The sequence below is a fragment of the Tenrec ecaudatus genome, chromosome 3, assembly GCF_050624435.1.
Source record: "Tenrec ecaudatus isolate mTenEca1 chromosome 3, mTenEca1.hap1, whole genome shotgun sequence".
NCBI lineage: Eukaryota > Metazoa > Chordata > Mammalia > Afrosoricida > Tenrecidae > Tenrec > Tenrec ecaudatus.
This window is the reverse complement of record NC_134532.1, coordinates 107,995,716-108,021,957: the sequence shown is the minus strand read 5'-3', so window position 1 is coordinate 108,021,957 and position 26,242 is coordinate 107,995,716. Positions and strand designations below refer to the sequence as shown.

The following is a 26,242-nucleotide window of genomic DNA, read 5'->3' as shown; positions in this document are numbered from 1 at the left end:
TCATTCACTATGGTAAGATTTTTGTTCTGATGATGCCTGATCCCTGATCCCTTTGACACCTTGTGATCACACTGGCTGGTGTTCTTCTTCCATGTGGGCTTTGTTATTCTGAGTCAGATGGCCGCTTGTTTATCTTCAAGCCTTTAAGACCCCATATGCTATGTCTTTTGATAGCTGGACACCATCAACTTTCCTTGCCATATTTGTTTATGCACCCATTTGTCTTCAGCAATCCTATCATGGAGGTGAACACACAACGATATGAGTTTTTGTTCTTTGATGTCTTGTACCTGATCCTATCAACACCTATGACCACACAGGCTCATGTGTTTCTTCCATGTGGGCTTTGTTGCTTTTCTGCTAGATGGCCACTTGTTTATCTTCAGGCTTTTAAGACCCCAGTCACTATATCTTTTGATAGCTGGGCACCATCAGCTTTTTTTCACCACATTTGCTTATGTACCCACTTTGTCTTTAGTGAGCCTGTTGGGAAGGTGAGCATCATATAATGCCAGTTTAATAGAACAAAGTGTTCTTGTATTGAGGGGATACTTGAGTAGAGGCCCAATGTCCATCTGCTACCTTAATACTAAGCCTATAAATATATGCACATAGACTTATTTCCCCATCATCTTATATAAATATATCTACATATGTACATGCCTGTATTTAGACCTCTATAAATGCCCTTTACCTCCTAGTTCTTTCCTCTACTTTCTTGTCCCACTATCATGTTTGGCCTTCATCAGTGATTCCTCTCAGTTACATTGCCCTTGATTAAGCTCCAGTAGGCCTCCTACACCCTCCTCGCCATTAATTTTGGATCACTTGTTGTTCCCTTGTCCTTGAGTTGATTAACACCCTCTTTTTCTTTCCTCCGCCCCCTTATCCATGTGCCCCCAGAACCATCGTTCTGGTTGTTTTCTCCCACAGATTGCTTATCCAGCCTATCTTAGCTAGACAGACATGCAGAGACAATAATATGCACAAAAAACAAGACAGAACAAAACAAAGCAACAGAAGAAAACAAAACAACAATTGCAACAACAAACCAATGACAAAAGCCTGTGAATAGTTCAAGATCTGTTTGTTGACCTTTAGGAGTGTTTTCCGGTTGAGTCTGATGTGGTGCCATGCCCTGTACCCAAAGTCTATTTTTGGTATTCCTTGGGGACTTCGTTGCTCTGTTGCTTTTGCTGTTCTGTTGCACACCCTTAGTGTTTCGCCTCAGGGTGTTGGGGTCAGATCAGGTGCAATTCTCACAGTGAGGGATGTCGTGTCTTTTAGTTGGGCCTGCCCTATGGTCTTCTCTGTGCTTTGGCTGCTCGGAGCAGAAATATTGAACTCAGGGCTTGGTGGCCAGAATGTGTTCCACTCTCTCTTCTTCTCCCTTCTGATCAGACATGACCCTCTCCCTGAGCTATAGTGTCAGTGCTGTCCTCTGAAGTGAATTCTTCTGCAGGGATGGGGGCAGTCCATGTAATTGGGACTGGGGCCAGCCCCTCAGGAGTGCCCTGCCAGAAAGCATGTCTCTCTCTGGTCCTTAGCTTCTTAACCATGTGGCCCCTTGGCTTCTGGCCTTCTTTGGCAAGAGTTACAAGAATCCTCGACTGCTGCGATTAAATGCCAAAGGGCACAGCACTCCTCCATAAGCCTTAGCCCAAGGGTGTTCATTTGGCTTTGCCTCTGTGTGTTGGCAAATATGATTCCATGGGTGAGGAAGCCAGTGGCTACTGCCACTTTTTTCCATGACATCTCTGGCGTCACAGCTACAAACCCCTAGATGGAAGAGCTTTAGCCCAGGATATTGGGGTCCAAAGGCTATGCTCCCATCTTTTCTTCTTTCTTGATGGTCGTGAGAGTCCCTGTTCCTACCTCTGAGCTGGCTCATCCCTACCTAGTAGGATGGCAACCCTAACCAATTCCCACAGGAACGTCTCATACATACTATTTGCATGGCCTCACCTGATCATTTGGTGGGAGTTATTAAAACTGTGGCCAGAAGAGCCAGAGCAAGCGACTGAATGGCACCACAGAGAGACAAGTATTATTCCTTAAAAATAAAGCTAAAATATCAATAGCTTGTATCCAATAAATTCTCCTTATTTTTACCAAAATATTCTTAAGAGGTCAATTTACTGCCTAAAATGCCAGTTTGATATTTCTAGTGGAGAGCACTTCTTTCTGAGGGTCATGATCTGTGCAGTGGACTCACGACAGCACCTGGATGCAATTCTGTGTACTTTACAGCTAACGCCAATAGAAAGAAAGCCTTCTTGCTAAGGATGGAGCAATGTTGGTTTTTAAGGGAGTTTCTAAATGCGCCAATGTTGCTGTTAATCTAAAATATTAAGTATAGAATTTAACAGACAATTCAGAAGCTTTGAAAGGTTCATAAAGGGTGGTGAAGGGAAGATGCTACACACTGGGAAGGAGGAACATGGAAATAGACTCAGAAAGAAAGACTAGATAAGCTAAGAGGAACGCATTAGCCTATGGAGGTGACAATGAGAATCTGATATGAGGTAATAGAGATACCCAGGGACATGTGGACCCTGCACAGTGATGGGACATACAGGAATGTAGGCTCTGTGCCTGGCAAATGGTCATTGTATGGCAAAGGTATTCAGGCAGGCCATGAACTGCTTTCCCAAAGGCAAGGGTTTATATATTTACTATACAGAGGAAATGAGGCTCTCTGCTCCTCCTTGCGGCAGGTAGTTGCAATTTCGTGTGCAGAACCAGCTGTATCCCTGAGGTTCAATGGCAGAGTCTGGAGTAATGGATTAGGCCACATTGGTGCTTTGTCATCAGGGTGGCTTTCAACTCTGGTGAGGTGGACATTGTTGAAATCAGTAACCCCATCATTGACCTGAACTCCATGATTCACGTGCTCCAGTATGATTCCACCCACGGCAAGTTCACTGGCACTGTCAAGGCTGAACGGGAAGCTTATCATCAATGGGAAGTCCATCTCCATCTTCCAGGAGTGAGTTTTCACTCACATCTTGCTGACAAGTGGGGTGAAACTGGGGCTGAGCATGTTGTAGTGTGCACTGGTGTCTTCACAACCATAGAGAAGGCTGGGGCTCACTTGAAGGGTGCTGTCAAAAGGGCGATCTTCTCTGCCCCTTCTGCTGATGCCCCCATGTTTTCGATGGGTGTGAGCTATGAGAAGGATGATCCTCTCTCAAGATTGTCAGCAATGCCTTCTGCACCACCACTGCCTGGCCCCTGGCCAAGGTCATCCACGGTACCTTTGGCATCACGGAGGGACTCGTGACCACAATCTATGCCATCACTGCCACTCAGAAGACTGTGGACGGCCCCTCTGGGAAACTCTGGCACGATGGCTGTGGGGTTGCCCCGAACATCATCCCCGCATCTACTGGTCCTGCCAAAGGTGTGGGTAAGGTTATCCCAGAGCTGACTGGGAAACTCACTGACTTGGCCTTCCATGTTCCCCACCCCCACTGTACCAGTCATGGAGCTTCACTTGCTGCCTAGAGCAAGCTGCCAAGTATGATGACATCAAGGGGGTGGGGAAGCAGGTATTGGGTGATGCCCTAAAGGACATCCTGGGCTACAAGTTGTCTTGTAGTCTGAGGATCAAGTTGTGTTCTCAAACTACAGCAGTAATACCCACCCTTCCTCCTTCGAGTCTAGGGCAGGCATTGCACTTAACGAACACTTTGTCAAGCTCAGTTCCTAGTATGGCCATGAAGTTGGCTACCGCAATGGAGTAGTGGATGTCATGGCCTTCGTAGCCTCCAAGAAATAGGAACCCCCTGGACCTCCAGCCCAGCATCAGTACCAGATGAAAAGCGAGGCCCTCAGCTGCCCCTGTTTTGCAGTGGATTTCAGAGGCACGAGTAGGTATTTTTAACTTTCTTTCTCCACTCTGCATTCCCTGTTCCCTGTACTGGAGTCAGAATCCAGAAGTTTATGGCTCGTTCCTGGGGGGTCTAAGCCCTTAATAGAGTGGATGTAGTTGGTTGTAGTCATTTTCCTTTGACTTTTACCACCAAGCATAGGAAGGGCCACAGGGATTTTTTTTTTATTCCAGACACACACTTTTCCCTGCCCCATTGTATTCAGGATCAATTGAAGCATGATGTGTTGCTTATCCACCCGGGGCGTGAACAATGCTCACATGGCTATGTTACAGTTTCACCTTCCAGTTCTCTCAGGTCATTCTTTCCTTGAGTGTTAAACCTATGAAACATCAGAATGCAAAGTTGTGTTGATGAAAAGCATTTCTTTAGAATGAGCAGGGCAGTATGAGCAGTTTCTCTCCTACGTCTTCCTTTTGGTTCCTGGACCCATGGCATCTGTCTATAGGTGAAACAAAGCCATATAATAATTTAGAGTATAATCCATTTTTATCTAGACTTCTTAAGATGTTGTCATCCAGCTGGCCCCATAACCAACCATGTTATAAGCGACTGCACCATTCTGTAAGCACACCTAAGTCCTCAGAGGGATGTCTTTGCTCTTGAACATTTTATAGAGGTTTTTTGCAGCAGATTTCCCTAAGTCAACACTTTGTTTGTTTGTTTGTTTTTGGACTACTGCTTCCATGAATGTTAGTTGTGTCTTTAAGTAAAATGCGATCCTTGACAACGTCAGTCTTTTCTCCGTTTATCTATTGGTCTTATTGTGAGGATGTTTATTTTCTTTATGTTAAGGTTTACATAGCTAAGGGGGTCACTAAGCAGATCACATATAGCAAATCCTCCTTAAATTCTTTTCTCAAACTACATTAGATTAGCAGATTTCCGCCATCTTGGTGCCATTTAGTACTGCTTTGTGGGTTGCCAGTACTGGAATGCCGTCTTGTGGCGGCCTTGCGTAGAACGAAAACAGATGATTACCTGATCCTGCGCCTTCTGCATGATCACGCGTGTGCTTGAGTTCATTGTCGCAGCTACTGTGTGGACCCCTCTAATGGAGGGCTTCCTTCATTTGTCCTGACCTTTCACTTTACAAAGTCCTCTTCTAGTGATTCGTCTTTCTGCCCAAAGTAAATGAGCCTACGTTTCCTCATTCTTATGTCTAAGGAGAAATCCTAAGACTGGTTTGTTCATTTTTATGATAGTCCAAAGTATCATCAACACTCCTTGCCATACAGTAATTTAAGTGTATCCATTCTTCTTCAGTCTTTATTTCCACTGCCCAACATTGTATGTAAATAAGGCGATTAAAAATACTGTGACTTTGATTAGGGACACCTAAGCCATCACAGTGACAGCTTTGCTTTGGAACATTGCGTAGAGGCATTTTGCAGAAGCATCGGACAATGCAGTGCATCATTTGGTTTCTCGAATCTTTCTGTGGATGTTGATTTGTGATCCATGCAGAATAAAATCGTCAACAAGTTCAATTTCTTCTTTATTTATCGTGATGCTGTTTATTGGTCCCTGATGGGATGAGGATTTTTATTATATTTACTTTCAGGTATAATCTTTTACCTTCAATATAGTAGGAGCTTCAAGTCATTTTCATTTTGGGCAATCCAGCGTCTCACTTTAGGCCAGCAGCGAAGCAATCAAGCTCAGCAGCCGCACACAGTGGACATCGATACGAATGCACGGTGGCAGTTAGTCTCATCAGTAAGGAGTCTAAGTGAGATTTAGATAGTTTCTTTTCGTATTGAATCAGTAGAAAATAAGATGGCAGAAACTGACATTAGAGCAATAACAATATTCAAAACAAGTTTTAACAGAAAGCAAGTTACTCAGTCGCTTTGCCTGTCTTAGCTCCATTTGAACATTGCTAGTAGGTACTTTCAAGTTGACTCCAAATCCTGGTGAGTTCATTCAGAACAGAGCAAAATGTTGCCTGATCGTGAGCCATCCTCGTGATAGCAGGCATGTGTGAGCCTAGTGTTGTAGCTACCTGCTGAAACGTTGCTTTGAGACTCTTCCTCTTCCATACTAAGACGCTACTTACCGAGCATGAGGTCCCTCCCCAGGGATTGGTCCCTTCTGATAACCTGTCCAAAGAAAGTGAGACAAAGTCTCATCTTCCTTGCTTTCTAAAACATTTGGGCTATACTTTCTCCAAGATATACCTGTTTGTTCTTATGAACAAACAAAGATTATCCAATATAATTCAAGTTGGTCAGATCTTTTTTAGTCTTCCTTTTCTATTGTCCACCTTTTTCATATATATGAAAATACAATTCACATACATTTGAAAATATCATGTCTGGGCCCAGACATACCTTAGTCTTCAAAGTGACATCTTTGTATTTTAAGGCTTTAAAGAACATTTGCCCAATGGAGCGCATCTTTTAGTTTCTTGATTGCTGATTCCATGGACATTGTTTATTCAAGTAAAATGAAACCTTTGAGAGACCCAATATGTTCTTTGTTTAATATGATGTGGTCAAAAATAAAGAAATTGGAGATATTTACAAAGTGCTGCAGTCTGGATGCAATCAGGATGCATAGATAATTACCGGTAATTGGAATGAGAAACTTGGAAACAAAGAAGAATGAGTGAGTAATGGGAAAATACCACCTGGGTAATAGAAATGGCTCTAGAGATTTCATGATAGAATTCTACAAGAACATTGATTTATTCTTAGGGAATTCCTATTGTAATGACACAAATCATGTCTATACATGTGGAACTTAAGATGGAATGCATAAAATCAAATCAACTGTGTTTGTGGAAAGGGATGATGGAGAAGTTTAGTATAATCAGTCAAGAATACACCGTCCATTGCTTCTTCTTACTTTCTCAAGTGCCATCAAGTCAGTTTTTATTTACAGCCGTCTACTCTACAACAGAGCAAAACACTGCCCAGTCCTGCATCGTCTTCACAATTGTTAAGTGAAAGCCTGGTGTCAATCCATCTCATTGAGGATCTTCCTCTTTTTTACTGCCCTTCAACTTTACCAAGCATGATGTCATTTTCCACAGACTGGTCACTCCTGCCAGTGTCAAAAGTGTGTGAGATAAAGTCTCACCATCCTCATTTCTCACACTCATGCTGGCTGTACATTTTCAACACAATTTTATTTGTTCTTGGGTCAGTCCATGGTGCTTTCAGTATTCTGTGCTAGCACCATAGTTCAGTTCCATTGCTTCTCCTTTGGGATTCCTTACTGAATGTCCAACTTTCACATGCATATGGGGCGAGTGGAAATATCATGGTCAGCTATACCAGTTCTCAAAGTGTCATTCTTGCTTTTCAACACTTTAGCTAGGTCTTGTGCATCAGATTTACCCAATACAATGTGTCCTTTGATTTATTAATTGCTGCTTCTATGGGCCTTGATTATAGACCCAAGGAAGATTAAATCCTTGACAACTTCAGTCTTTTCTCCATTTATCATGATGTTATTTATTGTTCCAGTGGTACACATTTTGGTTTTCTTTACATTGAGCTGTAATTCATGCAAATTAAATAGGTATGGTGAGAAGATACAACTCTAATGCACACCTTTCCTGATTTTAAGCCTGCAGTAGTCCCTTGTTCTGTTTGCACAGCTGCCTCTTGATATGGGTTCTGAATGCTTACTTTTGTCTATCTATGGAAGCTCCTCACTAATCAAACAATGAGAATTGGGATGTGATTAGATATGTAAGTTAATATGTGCATTTAAATATTTTCAGAGAATTTTAAAATAAAAAATTAACTCACTGATACCATATTCATCTTAATACTCTAATTTTTTATATTCTATTTTTTTTCTATTCACTCTCCTACTGGAAACTTTCCTTGGACTCTGTGTTGTGGGCTGGAACTATAGTTTACTGACTCATGGGAGCCAGTTATTACATATTCAGGAATTTTTCAAGTTGTCATTAGATGCAGTCATGATTAAAATTAAGGCATATAAACTTTAAATAAGTTATTTAAAGACAAAGTGAAAATTCATTCTTCCTAAGGATATCATAACATTTAATCATCATCTATGTTTTCTAAGTTATTTTCTATTGTATCTGTATGGAATTGTAGGTGCTATTGCGTTGCTTCCCTTCTGGTATCATGTCCAAAGTACATGAGACAAAGTCTCACCATCCTTCCTTCTAAGAAGCATTCTGGCTCTACTTCTTTCAAGACAGGATTGTTCATTCTCATGGCAGACCATGGCATAGTCAATATGCTTTATTATGCTATAATACAGATGTATTAATTCTCCTCCAGTCTTTCATATTTGTTGTCCAACTTTCACATGGATATCAGGCAATTGATGATTGATAATACCATGGCTTGGGTATTTTAATGTATTACAGGTCTTTTGCTGCATATTTGCCCATGGATGTTCATTACAAAATGAAACCCCTGACACCTTCAATCTTTTCTCCATTATTGTGAAAATTCTTATTTTGTTTCCCTTGAGGTGTGATCCATACTGAACGTGTAGTCTTTGATTTTCATCAGTAAAAGATTCAAGTTCTCTTTCCTTTCAGCAGCCGAGGTCACCTGCATTTTGCAGGTGGTTGATGACTCTTCCTCTGATCCCTATGCCACATTTTTCTTCAGATAGTCAAACTTCTAGAATTATTGCTTATTCATCATGCAGATTGAATAAATGTGGTGAAAGGATGCCATTTTGATACACACCGTTCTGGAGTCATCTCTCAGTATCCCTTGTTCTGTTCCAATGACTACCTCTTGGCCTGTCTAGGTTTTACATGAGCACAATGAAGTGTTTGGGAGTTTCCATCCTTCTCAATGTTGTCCATAGTTCGTGATGACCCAGGGTTGAATGCCTTTGCATAGTTAATCAAACAAAAGCAGACATCTATCTGTTATGGTCTGCTTTCAGCTCTATAAACTTGAGTTGCGCTCACATAGAAGTTTGTCATTACGTCTCTCAACTTTTAGCCTCCCGCCGCCAGTGATTTCCAGGATGCCTTCCAATACTCAGGAGGGAAGACTGCAAAGTCACTCTTCTGCATTGCTGCTCTCAAAATGGAACACGGCTGCTGCCTCCATGAGCACTGATTGTGGACCCAAGGAGGATGAAATCCTGGTCAACTTCCGCTTATCGTGATGTTACCCACTGGTCCAGTCGTGAGGATTTGGGCTCTCTTTACATTAAGTTGTAATCCATATCGCAGGCTGCAGTTCTTAATATTCACCAGCAAATGCTTCAAATCCTCCTCACTTTCCGCAAGCCAGGCTGTGCCATCGGCACGCTGCAGGTTCTTAAAAAGCCTTCCTGCAGTCCCGAGGCAGCACACTTCTTCATATAAGCCAGCTTCTCTGATGACTTGCTCAGCACATGGATTAAATAAGCATGGCGAGAGGATAACCTGGTGCACACCTTTCCTGATTTTAAGTCACACAGTGTTCCCTTGTTCTGTTCACACCACTGCCTCTTGATCCATCCACAGGTTCCACACAGGCATAACGCAGAGTTCTGGGATTCCCTTTCTTTTTGAGGTTCTCCATAGTTTGTAACGGTCCACACAGTCGAATGCCTTTGCACAGTCAATGAATCATAAGCACACATCTTTCTGTTAGTCTCTGATTTCTGCCAACATCCATTGGACACCAACAGTGAGAACTATTTTGCCACACCCTCTTCTGAAAGCAGTTTGAAATTTTTATTTGATGTCTCTTCTAGACTGTGAGTTCCTCTTTTTGAGTATACATGTTCAACCAATGTGTGTTTTAAAGTTATCCTTAAAATATATGTATCCAGTGCCCAATACTGTCTACTAAACTGATCCATTCTTTCTCTCCACTGATTTGAAATGTTATCTGTTTTTTTAAATTTGTTAGAAACAAAACATTATGTTGTGATTTCTCACTGCCATTGAGTCGATTCCACCTCAGAGTGGAATTGCCCCTTGTGGGTTTCCAAGACTAAATTGTTATGAGAGGAGAAAGGCTTACCTCTCTCCAGAGGAACAGCTAGTGGTTTTGACCTGCTGACTTGTGGTTAGTAACCCATTGTGTAGCCCAATAGGCCACCAGGGTTCCAGTTATTGTGATTTAGATAAAACTTCACAGAGCAGATAATGAGGTTTACATTAAACAACTTAACACATTTTGCTTCAACTCATTCATTTCAACCCCCTCAGCATACCATTGTGTAGTTACCAGTGCTCAGCATTTCCTGTTCCCATTCCTCCTTCTTTCAGAACCCTCTCTTCTTGGGGAAATGCTGTCCTTTTGATCTTAAATGGTTGATTGTTCTAATAGTGATGAGGTTGAACTGAAAGGTGCCGAAAGGCCCTGATCTGGAGGGTCCCATCAGCCTCTATCCAACCGATAAGTTAGGTCTCATGTTATTTTGAGTTGTCGTCCATATTCTCCCTCACCACTCTATCCCACTCTATCCTGTAAAGTGATCCTTTTAGAGCAGTTAGTTGTTTTAGCTGGGCACCATCTAGTGTTTCTGCTCTCAGAGTCATGGAGATTGATATTGGCATGGTTCGTTAGATGGACCTTTCGATTTTCATCACTTTTCTTCTCTCTAGTAGGGGAGAGACCAATAGTTGCACCTGAGATGGGTGCTCATGAGCTTTTAAGATCGCAGTCACTACTCACCAAAGTAGGATGTATAACATTGTCTTTGTGAACTATGTTATGTCAATTAACCTTGCTGTCTCCTGAAACTGTTTCTGAGCCTACAGGTTGAAATGTTTCATTTAACATATCATAATTCTTACCCACACTTAACTCTCCCCTTGACTTTTTATTCCCATCTACTAAAGTGCTTTACTGCACTATTTTAACTATTAAATTATAAAACTCACTGACTCATAGCATCTTTTTAAAAATAATCGTTTTATTGGGGGCTCGTACAATTCTTATCACAATCCATCTATCCATCCATACATTGTGTCAAGCACCTATGTACATTTGTTGCCATTATCATTCTCAAACATTTGCCTTCTACTTGAGTCCTTGATATCAGTTCCTCATTTTCCCCCTCCCTCCCCACTCTCCCCTCCCTCATGAACCCTTCATAATTTATAAATTATTATTATTTTGCCATATGTTACACTGTCAGATGTCTCCCCACCCCCCACTTTCTTCTCTGCTGTCCATCCCCCAGGGAGGAGGCTATATGTAGATTCTTGTAATTGGTCCCCCCTTTCCACCCCACATTCCCTCGACCTTCAAGGCATCGCCACTCTCACCACTGATCCTGAAGGAGGCATCTGTCCTGGATTCCCTGTGTTTCCAGTTGCTATATGTACCAATGTACATTCTCTGGTCTAGCCAGATTTGTAAGGTAGAATTGGGATCATGATAGTGGGTGGGGGAGGAAGCATTTAAGAACTAGAGGAAAGTAGAACAGAATAAAACTGTCCCATTGGATTTCACAGATAAACGCTTTATGGAGCAAATAGTCTCATCCTTTTTCCCTCTAAGAGACTAGTAGGTTTGAATGGCTGACACTGCAGTTCATAATGCATAACCCACTACACCACGAGGCCTCTGATAGAGTCTACCTGACACCCCTTACTATTCTTTTTTTCAGCATTTTGTGAGACACTACTGATTTAGAATAAAATATCTGACTCTCAACATATCCTCTTCCTTGGAGTAAAGGTAAAACAAGAGGAAACAATATGATGAGGTTTGATTCTTAAAAATCGAATAAAAAGAAATATATTATTTTAATATAGAAATCAGTGTCTCCCAAATGAGTGCATAAGCAAATGTGGTGAAGAAAGCTGATGGTGCCTGGCTATCAAAAGATGTAGCATCTGGGGTCTTAAAGGCTTGAAGGTAAACAAGCAGCCATCTAGTTCAGAAGCAACAAGTCCACATGGAAGATGTACCCTAGCCTGTGTGAACACGAGGTGTCGAAGGGATCAGTTATCAGGCATCATAAGAACAAAAAATCATATCTTTGTGAATGAGGGGGAGAGTGTGGAGTGGAGACCCAAAGCCCATTTGTAGGCCACTGGACATCACCTTACAGAAGGGTCTCAGGGAGGAGACGAGCTAGTCAAGGTGCGATGTAGCAATGATGAAACATACAATTTTCCTCTAGTTCCTAAATGTTTCCCCCTGCATACCCACACCCACTATCATGATCCTAATTCTACCTTACAAATCTGGCTAGACCAGAGAATGTACACTGGTACAGATAGGAACTGGAAACACAGGGAATCCAGGGCAGATAATCACTTCAGGACTAGTGGTGTGAGTGGCAATACTTTGAGAGTGGAGAGAAGGTGGGGTAGAAAGGGGGAACTGATTACATGGATCTACATATAACCTCCTCCCTGGGGGATGGACAACTGAAAAGTGGGTGAAGGGAGACATTGGACAGGGAAAGATATGACAAAATAATAATTTATAAATTATAAAGGGTTCATGAGGGAGAGGGGAGCGAGGAAAGAGAGGTAAAATTGAGAACCTGATTCCAGGAGCTTACATGGAGAGCAAATGTTTTGAGAATGATGAGGGCAATGAATGTACAAATGTGCTTTACACAATTGATGTATGTATGAATTGTGATAAGAGTTATATGAGCCCCTAATAAAATGATTTTTTTAAAAAAGGAAGAAAGAAAAAGGGAGAAACCAATTATGACGATCTACGTATAACCTCCTCCCTGGGGCATAGACAACAGAAAAGTGGGTGAGGGAGATGTGCTAAGAGTTTTATGAGCCCCCAATAAAATGATTTAAAAAAATCAGTGTCTCCAATGTCCCTCACTGAACCATAGCACTATGGGGGACAACACTGGGGGTATAGTGCAGGAATTGTGTCGGCTCTGACCTCACCACACCAGGGCAAAACACTAAGGGCATGCAACAGAGCAGCAAGGGGAGCAAAGCAAAGAAGTCCCTGGGGAATACCAAATATAGATTTTGGGACCAAGGTGTGGCACCCCATCAGACTCGACTGGAAAGTACACCTAAAAGTCAACAAACAGACCTGGAACTACTTACAGGATTTTCTTTTTGTTGTTGTTGTCTTTTTATTTTATTGTTGTTGTTTGGTTGCTTTTTCTTTTCTTTTTTTACATTTTATTAGGGGCTCATACAACTCTTATCACAATCCATACATATACATATATCAATTGTATAAAGCACATCCGCACATTCCCTGCCCCGATCATTCTCAAAGCATTTGCTCTCCACTTAAGTCCTTTGCATCAGGTCCTCTTTTTCCCCCTCCCTCCCAGCTCCCCCTTCCTCATGAGCCCTTGATAATTTATACATTGTTATTTTGTCATATCTTGCCCTATCCGGAGTCTCCCTTCCCCCCTTCTCTGCTGTCTATCTCCCAGGGAGGAGGTCACATGTGGATCCTTGTCATCAGTTCCCTCTTTCCAACCCACTCACCCTACACTCTCCCAGCATCGCCCCTCACACCCTTGGTCCTGAAGGTATCGTCCACCCTGGATTCCCCGTGCGTCCAGCTGTTTGGTTGCTTTTTGTTGGTTTATTTTGCTCTGTTTTATTTTTATGCTAATTATTGTCTCTGCGTGTCTATCTAGATAAGATAGGTGGGACAAACAATCCAGAAGAGAAAACTATGGAACTAATAGTTCCCAGGGGAAACAGGAGAGGAGGAGGCAGCGTAAAGGAAAGGGGGTGTTAACCAACTCAAGGACAAGGGAACAACAAGTGATCTAAAATTGATGGCGAGAAGGCCATAGGATGCCTAGTGGGGCTTAATCAAGGGCAATGTAGCCAAGAGGAATTACTGAATGAAGGCTGACATGATAGTGGGACAGGAGGAAAGTAAAAGGAAATAGAGGAAGAATTAGGAGGCAAAGGACGTTTATAGAGGTCTAAATACAGGATTTACATATGTAAATATATTTTTATATAATGGTAGGGAAATAGATCTCTGTACTTATATTTGCATGTTAAGTATTAAGGCTTGGGCCTCTACTCAAGTACTCCCTCAATGCCAGAACACTTAATTCTAATAATCTGGCATTCTGTGATGCTCATCTTCTGGACACAATCTCTGGGAGCATGAGAAAATGTGGTGAAGAAAGCTGATGGTGCACCAGCTATCAAAAGATATAGCGTCTGGGGTCTTAAAGGCTTGGAGATAAACAAGTGGCCATCAAACTGAGAAGCAACAAAGTCCACATGGAAGAAGTACACCAGCCTGTGTGATCATGAGGTGTCGATGGGATCAGGTATCAGGCATCTAAGACACAGAAGAAAAACATAATATCAATGTGAATGATGGTGGGGGTTGAGAAAATTGGGCATTCCATTACAGAAGGGTCACAGGAAGAGATGAGCCTGTCAGGGTGCAGTATAGCACCATTGAAACTTACAACTTTCCTCTAGGTATTTAATGCTTCCTCCCCCCACTATCATGACCTCAAATTCTACTTTACAAATATGACTAGACCAGAGCATGTATACTGCTACAATGAAGAGCTCACAACACAGGGAATCCAGGACAGACAAAACCCTCAGGACCAGTGGTGAGAGTAGTGATAACAGGAGGGTGAGGGTAAGGGTAAGGTGGGGGCACAAAGGGGGAACCAATCATAATCATCTACGTATAATCCCTTCCAAGGGGCATGGACAACAGAAAACCTGGTGAAGGGAGACAGCGGTTGGGATAAGACATGGTGGGGGGCGGGGTTATACATTGTCAAGGATTCATGAAGGAGGGAGGGGGAAATGAGAAGCTGATATTAAAGACTCAAGTAGAAAGAAAATGTTTTGAAAACGATGATGGCAAAACATATGTGCAGATGTGCTAGGCACAATGTATGTATGTGTGTATGGTGATAAGGTCTGTAAGAGTAAGCCTGCCCAAAATGATTTTTAAAAAACATGCAACAAACAAACAAACAAAAATCAGTGTCTCCTGATTATGAATCATAGGGGAGCATGATTATTACATTAAGCCAAATAATGGACATCTTCAATAGAAATTATTGCAAATATTAAATTAATAATCCATAAATAAATATTATAAAATAAGAACAAAAGCATTCTTGTTGACAGCACAGCACTTTCCTTAAAAATTGATCTAAGCATTAGTTAGAGAGTATCCTCAGTAGCAAAGTAGAACTCATTTGCTTTCCATTGTTTATCATCCGTAAAAATGACATGCATTTTCTGCAATTTTTATTGTTTGTTATTTTATCTCTCTGCTGCTCCCTTGGGTACCACCAGCGGATTAATCTTTGTATGTGTGAGAGTGAGTTATGTATGAATTGCTACATCCAAATGTTTAATATTCTACCGTAAAATTAAGAGTAAAAGCAAAAGGACCCGTGACATCACGGTATCTCTAGTCCCTGATGATCCAGGATCAGATTCCCTAGACAGAAGATGTCGTTAGCACTTGATTCTAATCAAAGGATCAAAAATACTTGGGCCTAGTCTATTTTAATCTTACTTGAAAAGATTGTAGACAGACACTTAGGATAAAGTGAAGTCCGCATAACATCTCCTCTTCAAGTGCAGCCTTGCTCTCAGAGTGGAAATGTGAATCGCACCCTCCTTCTTATTCTCCCTGATGAAAACAGAAGGATTTCACAGCACAGAAACGGCAGTTTATGGGGCTGGGTACAGACAGGCATGCAAGAGGAGTCTGTTCAGTCGTCTTCAAAGTGATGGAGCTGTGGTACCACTGCTGATGTGGCCACATGTAATGTAGCCGGTAGGTCTTTAAAGAGGATTAGCGTTAGAGCACTGGGGCATTCAGAACTGGATTTCCCGTCCAGGAGAATATGCTAATGAAATGTAAATGTCTATAGCAAACATTGCGTAATATCCAAATCCCTCACAACTGAGCTTTGTCTCTTGCACAGTAGGAAACCAAACTTCAACATATCAGAAGAAAAAGTTAAGAAAAGAAGCATCTTTTCATTTTTCTGCTTATGCCTACGTGTCTCTAAAATATGAACACACAGGCACACAACACAAAACAGGATTCATATGTAAATAAAATTCCAGTGTTAGTAGAAAACCTGAAGTTGAGTCATTCAAACATGTGTCTTCCTTAGATTCGTGTCCAGAGATGAATATGAAATAATTTATCCTTGTAGTAAAGGGTAGTATACACATAATATGGCTTTTAAAAATAAAGCACTATTATATTTAGAGTACAAAGGCTTACAGAAGAGCTCTATTCCCATCCCCATTTCAACTTAAAATTCTTCATTTTCCCATTTTCATTTTTTTCTGCAATGATATCCTTCTGCGGAATATTAGAAAGTTCGATCTCTCCATCATCTATTTCCCCGTAGAGGGTGATTACTACTTCACTGGAAGCCAACATGAGGCTTGATCCGCTTCGAAAAACTGCCAGTGCATTTGTTGACTATTAAAGTCATTTTCACAGATTCAGAATCTCTGGGTGCCTTAGGCTTTGGGACACTGAACTCATTGTAAGGCGTGTGCATTGCCATTCATGAAGCAATGTGTAGCAACTTGGAACTCATACACGGGGTCCCCCCATATTGAAAGCCCAGTAAAGAGTGCCTCTCAATTGCTGGGAAATAAAGACCCCAGCAAACATGCCGCGGAGGGTGCCATTGGCTCAATCTCTACCGCGCGTGATCTTTCATTAGTTACTAGCATTTCACTACACTCAACTGAGTAGTTGAGGTTCTCTTGGTTTTTGTTGATCAGCGGTGTGTGCGTGTGTGTGTTTTATATCTCAGTTTTGAAAGGTTTGTCTCTGTAGCCTTGAAGGGGTGGCAATACATATTCATGAAAGAGTACTCTTTCCAGTCTCTGTTAATACTGACAAAGCCTTAGCTGTTTCACACAGCAAGCTGACTGCGATTGTGTGGGGGGGCTGCGTGACCAGATTAGTGCACATAGCGAGTCCACTCCCCTGCTTGTTAGGCCTTGCCTTCCTGACAATTTCCCCAATTGTCGCTTCTGACAAGGCTGTCATTAGGTGATGGCTTCTTTTGGCCATTTTCAGATAAAGATCATTTCCTTAACTTCCATTTTATTTGACAACAAGCAGTTTGGGAGCGAAAGGAAGCGCCTCTGCAGTTTATGGATTAGGGTTTTGTCACTTCAAAGGCATCTTTGATCTAAAAATATGTGCTGTACCAAATTCATTATGTCTTTCCTTAAAGAGCTTTTAAATTTATTGATCTTCTCCTCCACTCTTCTCCTTTTACATGCAATAATGGTGTGTGAGATGTAGTGTTGGGAAGGGCTGAGGAGGGCTTGGGGGAAATGCAGCCAGTGGTCACTTCTAAGGTCATTACACGAAGGAAACAACAGGTGCTTTTGTTCGGTGTCCTTTCTCCTCTGTATCCCAGTGCGGACGAAGGCCCTCGGCAGTTGATCCCGCACCACACAGAGAGGAGCACCAACCAAGACCAAATGACACGGAGCGGGGCGGTTTAATAAAGATAAGTCCTTCACAGTTGGTGCCAAAGGTGACTGTTTGCTTCTTCACCTTGGGGCCGCTGGCTTTCTGCAGCTGCCTTGGGAAGTTTGGAGAAAAAGCGAATGCCTTCTTTGGGGCCCAGTGATTTGATTTACCCTGGAAGCAATCTGTCAGTGTGCTGAGGCTCACGTGGCTTAAGTTGTTATAATTTAGTCATCAGAAACTTACTCACAGCAGCAGAACATAGGGTTTAAGAATACAGGCGTGGGCATTTTTCTTTAGAAGCCTAACAAGGTGAGTATTCACAGCTTAGCCATTACATTGTCTTGTTTTGAAGGTCTACTGGCCCTTTAAGCTCCCCTTTTGTCTTTGACGTTGTAGTTCCAAACAATTGTCTGGTGGAATTGTAGTGTCTTAATGCCTAGGACACAGATACAAACAGTTGGCACTCAAATTATTACCACACTCAGCCCTTGTCTTCTAAACCTGCACCCTGGAGTCACTTTAGAACTGAACGAGTCAGCCACCCAGGTTTCTGCAATTAAGACATGGGGGAGTGTTACAACTCATGGCTTAATTTCATTTTAGGGCTCTCAAGTGTATTATTTTATGTGCCCCTTGACAATCTATAACTTAAAATATTTGCTTCGTTGGATACTTAGGAAGTACAGTTTAGCCGTTATGACTTAAAAATCTTTCCAATCAAAGGAAATATGTCACCTTAAGATATTACCTTAGACTCCTAAAAGCAGTGAAAATGTGTTTCTTTGGAAAAATCAGTTTTCTGAATATCCAAAGCTTCTGTTAGCATAGGGTGAAAGATGAGACTTCCTGCCTCCGTAAAGAGTTACAGTCTCAGAAACCCACAGGGCAGTTCTACCCTTTGCTGTAGTGTCGCCATGAGTCAGCACTGACCCCATGGCAGTGACTTTGTCCTTGAGTTTCACATAAATGAGGCCTGGTGATGCTGTAGGCTGACCATTGGATTGCTAACTCTCCCCCTCACCCCCCACCGCCACTCCAGCTGCATAGGAGACAGTTGTGACTAACTGCTCCCAATCTCAGAAATCTCATCAGGGGTTGACATGAGCCAGAAATGACTCAATGGTCTCAGGGGTTTGGGTTAAATTAGCATAAAGTAACTCTGGTGGTGCACTGGGCAGCGCCTTTCATTTTGAAAACTAATTTAAAGACTCATCACCCTACCCTTGGGCCAACCTAACTCACAGCCATCGAGTCCTCTATAGGACAGAGTTGAACTGCCCCTGTGGTTTTCCAAATGGTAACTCTGTATAGGAGTAGAAAGCCTTGTCTCCCCAGTGGCGGCTGCTGACTTCGAACTGCTGACCTTGTAGTTAGCAGCCCAATGCGTAACCCACTCTCCCACTAGGGATCTTTTATTACTCTTTACCTCAATATGCTTTACCAAGGACTCATTGGGGGGAAAATAGTCTCAAAGTAATGGCAGAAACATTTTCCAAGTGTTGTGTTGGATCATTTGATCATAAGTAGTTGGTATCATTGTTAGCCCAGTTTTACAAAGAAGGACACTCAGGAGTAGTGAAGCTATGTCATTTGCCCATTGTCTCAGATGCAGAAAGTGGTAAATCCAAACTTTATAGACTTTGAGTCCAGAATTTTTAAGGAACTGGAATATTTGAATCAATGTTCCCTCTTGCCTCCTGGTATTGAACTAGGAAATATTAGTTCTCTGCCGCTTTCTGCCCATTTTACTATCAAGTCCTGGTGGTCTTCCCTACACAACCCAAGCAAATGGGTTTTCCTAAGGAAGTGTGGAAACACAGAGATGCTGAAGGGGAATCTTAACCTCTGCCTCTCTCTGTGCAGTTTTCCTTCTACCTGTACCTTGGACATGGAGGCATTCAGATATTGACATTTGAGGTCACGTAGTAGGGCTGATGGCTCGTGGGGCCATGGCTTTGGAAAGACTACTTTCGCTCACCTCATATAAACTCTCAGAACTGATTTCCCTTGGCTGGCCAGTTTTAACCAGGAAACCTTGATTTCTTTCAGCTTCCGTGTGGAATCAGTAAACACCACTTCCGAGGAGGAAAGGAGTAGATTTGGGGGAAGGATATTTTGAGGAAGGTCTCTGTTTCGTCTTACAATGTACCTGCTTTGTAACACTTGAATGCACCCCAGAAACCAGCAGACAGCAGTGCCATCGCCCGGGCTCAGAAGAGACAATAGTAAACAGCCCTCGAAAACAGCTTGCACTGAAATATGGTATCAGCTGCCAGAGAGGGGCGTCTCCTCCAGTCAGATGAGAGAAATCATATTATCCTCCATGTGGTATACAAATAACTTGTAAGCCACATTCCCCATTTGAATGACGACAATGAAGTGCTAACCTCACTGCTTCGGGCCAGCCTGATCCCATCTCCAAACACAAACACTTCTGCCTTGGTTTTGGCTGGGGGCTGTGCAGTGCCCGCCCCAGCCCCCACCCTTTTTTCTCCTCCCCTGTTAATTGGCTGAGACCACCAGAATTTGGAGGACACAGATGTCACTGATGGTTTTCCTAGGGAGCACATTCATGCCCATCTGTTGCCGTCTAGAAGGCTGTTGAGATATCCACAAGGCCTTCATTTAATTCTTGTCAGAAAGTAATGTAAATCCAGTTTACCTCAGAGGTCGCAGCCGAGATTTATGCCAATGAGCCCCCTGCAATTTACACACACTGTAGTTGTATAGGATGAAAAGAAAGCCTTTCATGTTGGTGCATATTAACCAGAAAGCCTGCCTTCTGAGAGGGCCTTTTTGATTGAGGTTTCTCCTGATTTTAATACAGCCGATGCCAGTTGGTAGACCCAGCTTTAGAAGGAAAAAAAAAAAGGAGGGGAAAGTCTAATCTTTAAACTAAAGTTTCTTCTTTCATAAGAGGTAAAAAGAGAGAAGTCCCTGCAGGTGGCACTGCCATGTCTGTGATGATCTGGTACGAGACCGAACTCCGTGCTCGGAGAAGATGGCAAGCGGCAAGGGAGCACACTCTGGTGCTCATGGGAGTCTAGGGGGAATTTGGTTGTAAGGCATTGTCCTTCCAATGTGAAAAATAGAGGGAAGGACCAGTTGGATTAGGCCCTGGCTTTTCAGCTATCCCTGTCTAATATCTGCAGGGGAATTGTAGAATTTGATTAATGTAATTTGGTTAGATAGAGGTTCACTGATAATGTCAGAGAGTGTGTAACCACACGCACACACACACACACACACACACACACACACACACATACACATCATGAGGGGTTGATCCCCTGCCCAAAAAAAACCTGAAAAAAAATTCAAAGCTGTGTATTTAAATCTTTCTACAAAACCACCTTATCACCTTCAAAGTACTTAATACATCTGTCAAATCTGTAATTCCATTCTTGGAAGCATTTTTCAAACTCATCTGTTTGGATGGCTGACAGTACCTCCCTCGTTTTCTTCTTCACCTCTTCTACGTCATCAGATTGCTGCACTTTCATGCCCCTCTCCATTCACATAAACAAAAAGAAGTCACACAGAGCAAAGTCAGGTAAGTCAGGTGTGTGGAACAAGAGAGCATGCTGTTTTTTGCCTAAAACTGGCGCACTGAGATGGCTGCGTGAACAGGTGCATTGTCATGGCGACAAACCCAGTCTCCCATCTGACACAGATCAGGCCTTTTGTGTGCAATCTTATATGCAATCTTTCCAGAACCTCTAAAGAGAAAGCATGATTAGCAGTGTGGCCTGGTGAAATGAACTCCAAATGCACTAGGCATTGACATTTTCGTTCCTTTGGGAAGTTGATGGACATCCAGAATGAAGTTTGCCACCAATTGACATTTTACCTTTTTAGAAATGAGAAAACCACTCATCCGTTTGAGTTTTCCCCATACCGCTGTCCTTGAAAGCTGTGTTCAACATCCCAACAGTTTCTGTGAAAGTTTTCCCTGAGCAGGAAACAAAATTTCACAGCCACATGCTGTTCTCCTACATTGACCATGACAAAACCAGGGTTTGAGCAAGACAGCTTTTACAAAAAAACAAAACAAAACAAAAAAAACCTCACTATGACCAGAGAGAACCTTCCCAGATGATGCCACTGGGTGCACTAACTCAAAGCGAGTTGATTGATGCTCGCCTAGAAGGGAAGATTGCATAATGAAAGCTCCCCTCAGCCCAGCGCAATTCCAGCGTTTTTGGTACCCCCTCATATATATCTGGAAAAAAAATATATTTCCAGAGTTACTTTATTGGAAGTATAAGAACATTTAACATGGCTTCTGTTAAAATACAGCTTTTTATGTTTTGACGCATGGTGAAATATTCAGGACTGCTGTAGACAGAGAGACAATGGTGTTAAGAAACACCAATAGGCTCAAATTCTTGAAATGATGAATCTGATCCTTATCCTATATGTGACTTGCAGTCTATTACTTAACCTCCCTGACCCTCAGCTTTCTTATCTATAGGGCAGGGATACTCAAGCCTACATCATAAGGTCTTGTGTCTTTAGTGTTTTGCACAGCACATGCTGTTGCCATTAGGTGCCATCGAGTTGGCTCTGCATCCTAGTGGCCCCAAGGAAAACAAAACAGAAGTCCGGCAGGTGCTGCATTACCAGCATAATTGTTGATCTGCTTGAGTCTATTGATGCAGCTCAGTGTCAGTCTACCGTGGGTCTTCCTCTCTTACTCTAGTCCTCCAAGTACCTTGGTAGAGGTGCTTTACCAAGCATGATTATGTCCTCATCTGAGCCCTGCTTCCTCCAGACAACATGTCCAAAGATCAACAGATAAATTCTCACAATCCTAGCTTCTAAGGAGCATTCTGCCTGTGTCCCTTCTAAAACATTTCAAGGTTTGCTTTTGTGGTACTCCATACTATCTGCCAAATTCAGTGTAAAGGCATTAGTTCGTCTTCTTCTTTGGCATTCCTTATTTATTGTCCCGATTTTTCATGCCTATGAGGCAGTTGAAAATACCATGATCTGGTTTACCATAGCCCACAAAGTGACATCTTTGCATGGTAACACATTAAAGAGGTCTTTTGCATCAGCTTTTCCCAGTGCGATATTTGTCATTCAATACACCATTTGACTGAGGCTTCCATGGGCATTGATTGTGGATCCAAGTAAAATGAACTCCTGGACAATTTCAGTAGCTCCTCTATTTATCGAGATGTGCTTATTGGTCCAGTAGTGAAAACTGTGGTCTTCTGTCTTCAGTGTGAAGTGCTTCAAGCCCTCTTTGTCTTCAGCAAGCAAGATTGTATCATCTGCCTATTGCAGATTCTTAACGAACCTTCCTCCAATCCTGATGCCACGATCTTCTTCATGAAGTCCGGCTTCTTGGGTTATTTGCTCTACATGCAGATTGAATAAGTATGGTGAAAGAATGCATTCTTAGTGTACACTTTTCCTGATTTAAAACCACAAAAAATATCCCTTGTCCTTTATGTATGATAAACAGTGATCCTTTCCCTCCATACCTCTCTCTCTATAGATATATTTTTGTGATAGCAGTAGCAGCAATAATGATATAGCATCAGATTCAAAATACTAATTAACTTAGTCCAAATAGGCTAAGCATTCAAAACATCAGACTACTTTTTTCATATTTAAGAATATTTCAAAGAGAAATAAATTTGGAGATTGTCTTTCCACAGTTAGATTTTTTATTTTAATTTGCTAAACTTGGTAACAAGTAGAGTAATAGAAGTAATGCTTTTCTTAGTTTGGGTAAGAGCAGACATGACTCCCATCCTCATTCAGTGGTAGCCTCTGATGTCCCCTGACAGGGTCAATTGGGGGCATGCGTCTCGTGTTTTCACAGACAATGTTCATTTACTCATGCTACTGGCTTTGAAGTATTTGGTATGATTAGTTTTACAGCACATTGAACTTTTTGTTTCTGCAAAAAGTTGTATTCTTCTTTAGGTAATATTTAAAGTAGGGGTTTCTTTCTAAGCCGATACTACAGGACAGTGTAGCAGGGCAGTCTGGAAGTATATGATGGGCAGAGAAGTGGGTGTGGGCTGTGACTGTAAACGCAACGCATTGGAGCCAGCACATTAAGCAGGGACTCCCAATGTGCATACCTGGACTTCATGACAGAGTTGGCCGAGGCAGGAGATTCATTTACACATAGTCTTCACTTAGGGGAGGCTGAAACCCAATTTTGTTGGTGAGCGAAACCTCTGACTAGGCAGATTTAAAGTGATTTCAGGATCATCTCTTGCTCCTTTCAGAATCCATCAAGACCATCCCTTATTGCTTCTCATCACAAAAACAGAACCGTTTTTTAAATGTCTATTGTAGAACATTTACATATATGCAAAAGTAGAGAGCTGCGTACAAGCAGCCTGCTGTACATTCATCTCGCCTCAGCATTTAACACTCGATGGTACCCCTTACCTAACGTAGACCCTTCCTTTCTTCGCGCCAACACGCACCAAATTATTTACAGCAAATCTCAGATCGCATAAAATAGCTGTAAATAGTTCCAAACGTATGTCCAAAAGATAAGAGCTCTGTTTGAACATAGCCACAGTCCTATTGGTTCACCGGACATGTGAACGCTCCCTTCTTCATGTCATTCCTGTGACTTTCTAGTATCGATCCCATATCAGGACCCTCCTGTTTTCACTCTGCAAGGAAAGAGGTCATCCAGCTCTCATGTTAACAAATTAGGGGTTTCACTTTCAGGACTGCACAGTTTTAGAGGGCCGCTTCAGCAACAATTTGCAAAGCGAATTTCTGGGGTTGGTCGGCTTTGTGATAGATTTTGTGACGTGTTCCTAGAATGAGAATTTGTCACCTGGTTAAAAATAAAAGTATCTTCTTATACTGCCCCAACCCTACCTTTCTTGAGTCATTTGGATAAGGATTTTTCAGGCTTGTTAGCTTCGAAATGAAATTACACTTGGAAGGCCACTATATGACATGCCTGGAAATGGAATCGCTCTGGGGTGAAGCTTACACCCATTCGTTTGGCCCATTTCTTCCCCCGGGTGGGAGATTTGCAGGTTTGGGTATCCTTGATAAACAGGTACCACTTTCCCATGACGATCTCAGGACCAGCCCAGTTGCTGTGGGACAGGGGGCAAAGCAGGGCTGAGGGTGGCCCGCAGAGTTGACAAGGAACAGGAGGGGACAGTGTGGCACTGAATCGCTCAGCTTCCTACCACTAGCAGTGTTTCACTTAAAGTAATTAGGCGGTTATTGTCATGGGGGAAATTCACTATGCCCATAAACAACGACCCCGCTTCTCAGCTGACTGTAGGGGTCCCTCCTGGGAGGAGACTGATTCACTCCTTGTCAGGATCCATCTATAAATGAGATCACCCCTTAGACCTCATCAGTTCTCTCCTTCCCCATTATTGGTCCCTCTGGAATTATACTGTCGCTTGGATAAGATCAAAATCTGAATACTCTTTCCCTAGGAAATTGACCACCATTGTCATTTCGGTGATTTTTTTTTTTTAATTTGAAAATCAGGCCCAGGAGCCGCCTCTTTAGACAGACTGGAACATACATTTCTGTCCCAGAATCAACCCTCTGCCAAAATAATGCACCCTGGTTCTGAGTGTGATTATTTCCTTCATTTTCATTTCTTTCATACTAGACGCCCAGTACCTGCAGCATACGCCACCGTAGATGGGACGTGGTAAGGCCTGCCTTATCCCTCTTGGCTGAAAATCCAAGAGATTTGCCATCTGAACTTGGAGAAATCTCTGAAATTTTGGCTTTCTTTCTCTTCAAATGAGGACCACATCACGTGCTACCTTCCTCGCTGAAGTCGTGTAAAAGTAAGATAACTCAATTCCTCTATTTTTCTCTTTTCAGACTCTCGTAATGAAAGCTTTTGCCTCTATACAACACTACGGTGGGAAGGAGGAAATCCGGCAACTTGTCCCGATTTAAGTAGCTCGTCTTGTGGGTTAGAATGCTGCTTTGGAGTTTGTGGCAAGTTGAATCATGTACCGAAACTTATTTCAAGCCAGGTTGTGTTGAAGGCTGGAAATATTGATTTTGGCGTCTTTGGAAACTGTCCAAAGTACCCATGACTGTACACAACAGATGCCCAATAGATGTTTAACTAACATTGAGCATGGTAGAAATCCATGATATTTTATCTTTAAAAAAAACTTCTAAATCGGTTATTAGAGAAAACAATTGGGGCAGGGGGGAATACACTGTATAAAAAGCTACCATGACTCACTTATTTTGATTTACTCTTCTTTTTTCTCTTTTAATGTTCTTATCCCTGTTAGTTCTCTGCTGGCAATATGCTTTCCCCAGCTGAAAGCCAGGGAGGGTCTCCGCGCTAGTCTCAGATCTTGATCTTCCTTATTAGAGACAGGAGAAAATGAGAGTTCTTCCGCTTGAGGAGTTATCAAAGAAAGTGAGTGGAGTGGCTGGGGAACAATGGAGTGATCCCCCAACCCAGGCAATGGATGCCCAGAGCACATTTGCCCCATGACTGAGCCGCAGTTTACTCAGTAACAGAACTCTTGTAAAAAAGAAAAGCTTGGAATCCTGAAACCCTAAAACTGTCCTCATTTTCCAAGTCAGCCTGGAGACTGCACAGGTGGTGGAGAGAGCGGAAACTGGCCTGGTTTTCAAATCAGGTCTTTCTAGATGCTCGGCTAAACCTTACTAAGGATTGTACGCTTTTACATACCACGGGGTGCTTGGGATCTTGTCAAGGAGTCAACGGAAAAATGATGTGCTGCTTTCTTTTTAGAGACACTGCTCCCCTTACCACCCCCCACACCAGGCCCCCCAACACACACACACACACACACACACACACACACACACACACCACCCCCTCCACCCTCTGTAAGATCACGCCTGGGCAGTAACATCCTGCTGTCAAATCTCTGTCATACAGAGCTCCTTGCTGCCCGGCTGGCCCAGTCGCCACTATGTTGAAGTAATTTGAAGTGTGAGTGCTTGTCTGCTGAGCAGTAC

At 42.4% G+C, this 26,242-nt stretch overlaps 1 protein-coding gene across 2 annotated transcripts in view; it reads left to right on the top strand.

The window, feature by feature from the left end:
• The window catches only part of ALPK1 (alpha kinase 1), a 153,131-nt gene that overhangs the window by 25,018 nt on the left and 101,871 nt on the right, over positions 1 to 26,242 (top strand). The window contains exon 2 of one of the 2 annotated variants that reach the window (XM_075543911.1): positions 24,891 to 25,074. The exons of the other annotated variant lie outside the window; for it this stretch is intronic. The gene's annotated coding sequence lies outside the window, so the exon portion shown is untranslated. The remainder of the gene's footprint in view (positions 1 to 24,890; positions 25,075 to 26,242) is intronic. 2 annotated transcript variants of the gene reach the window in all.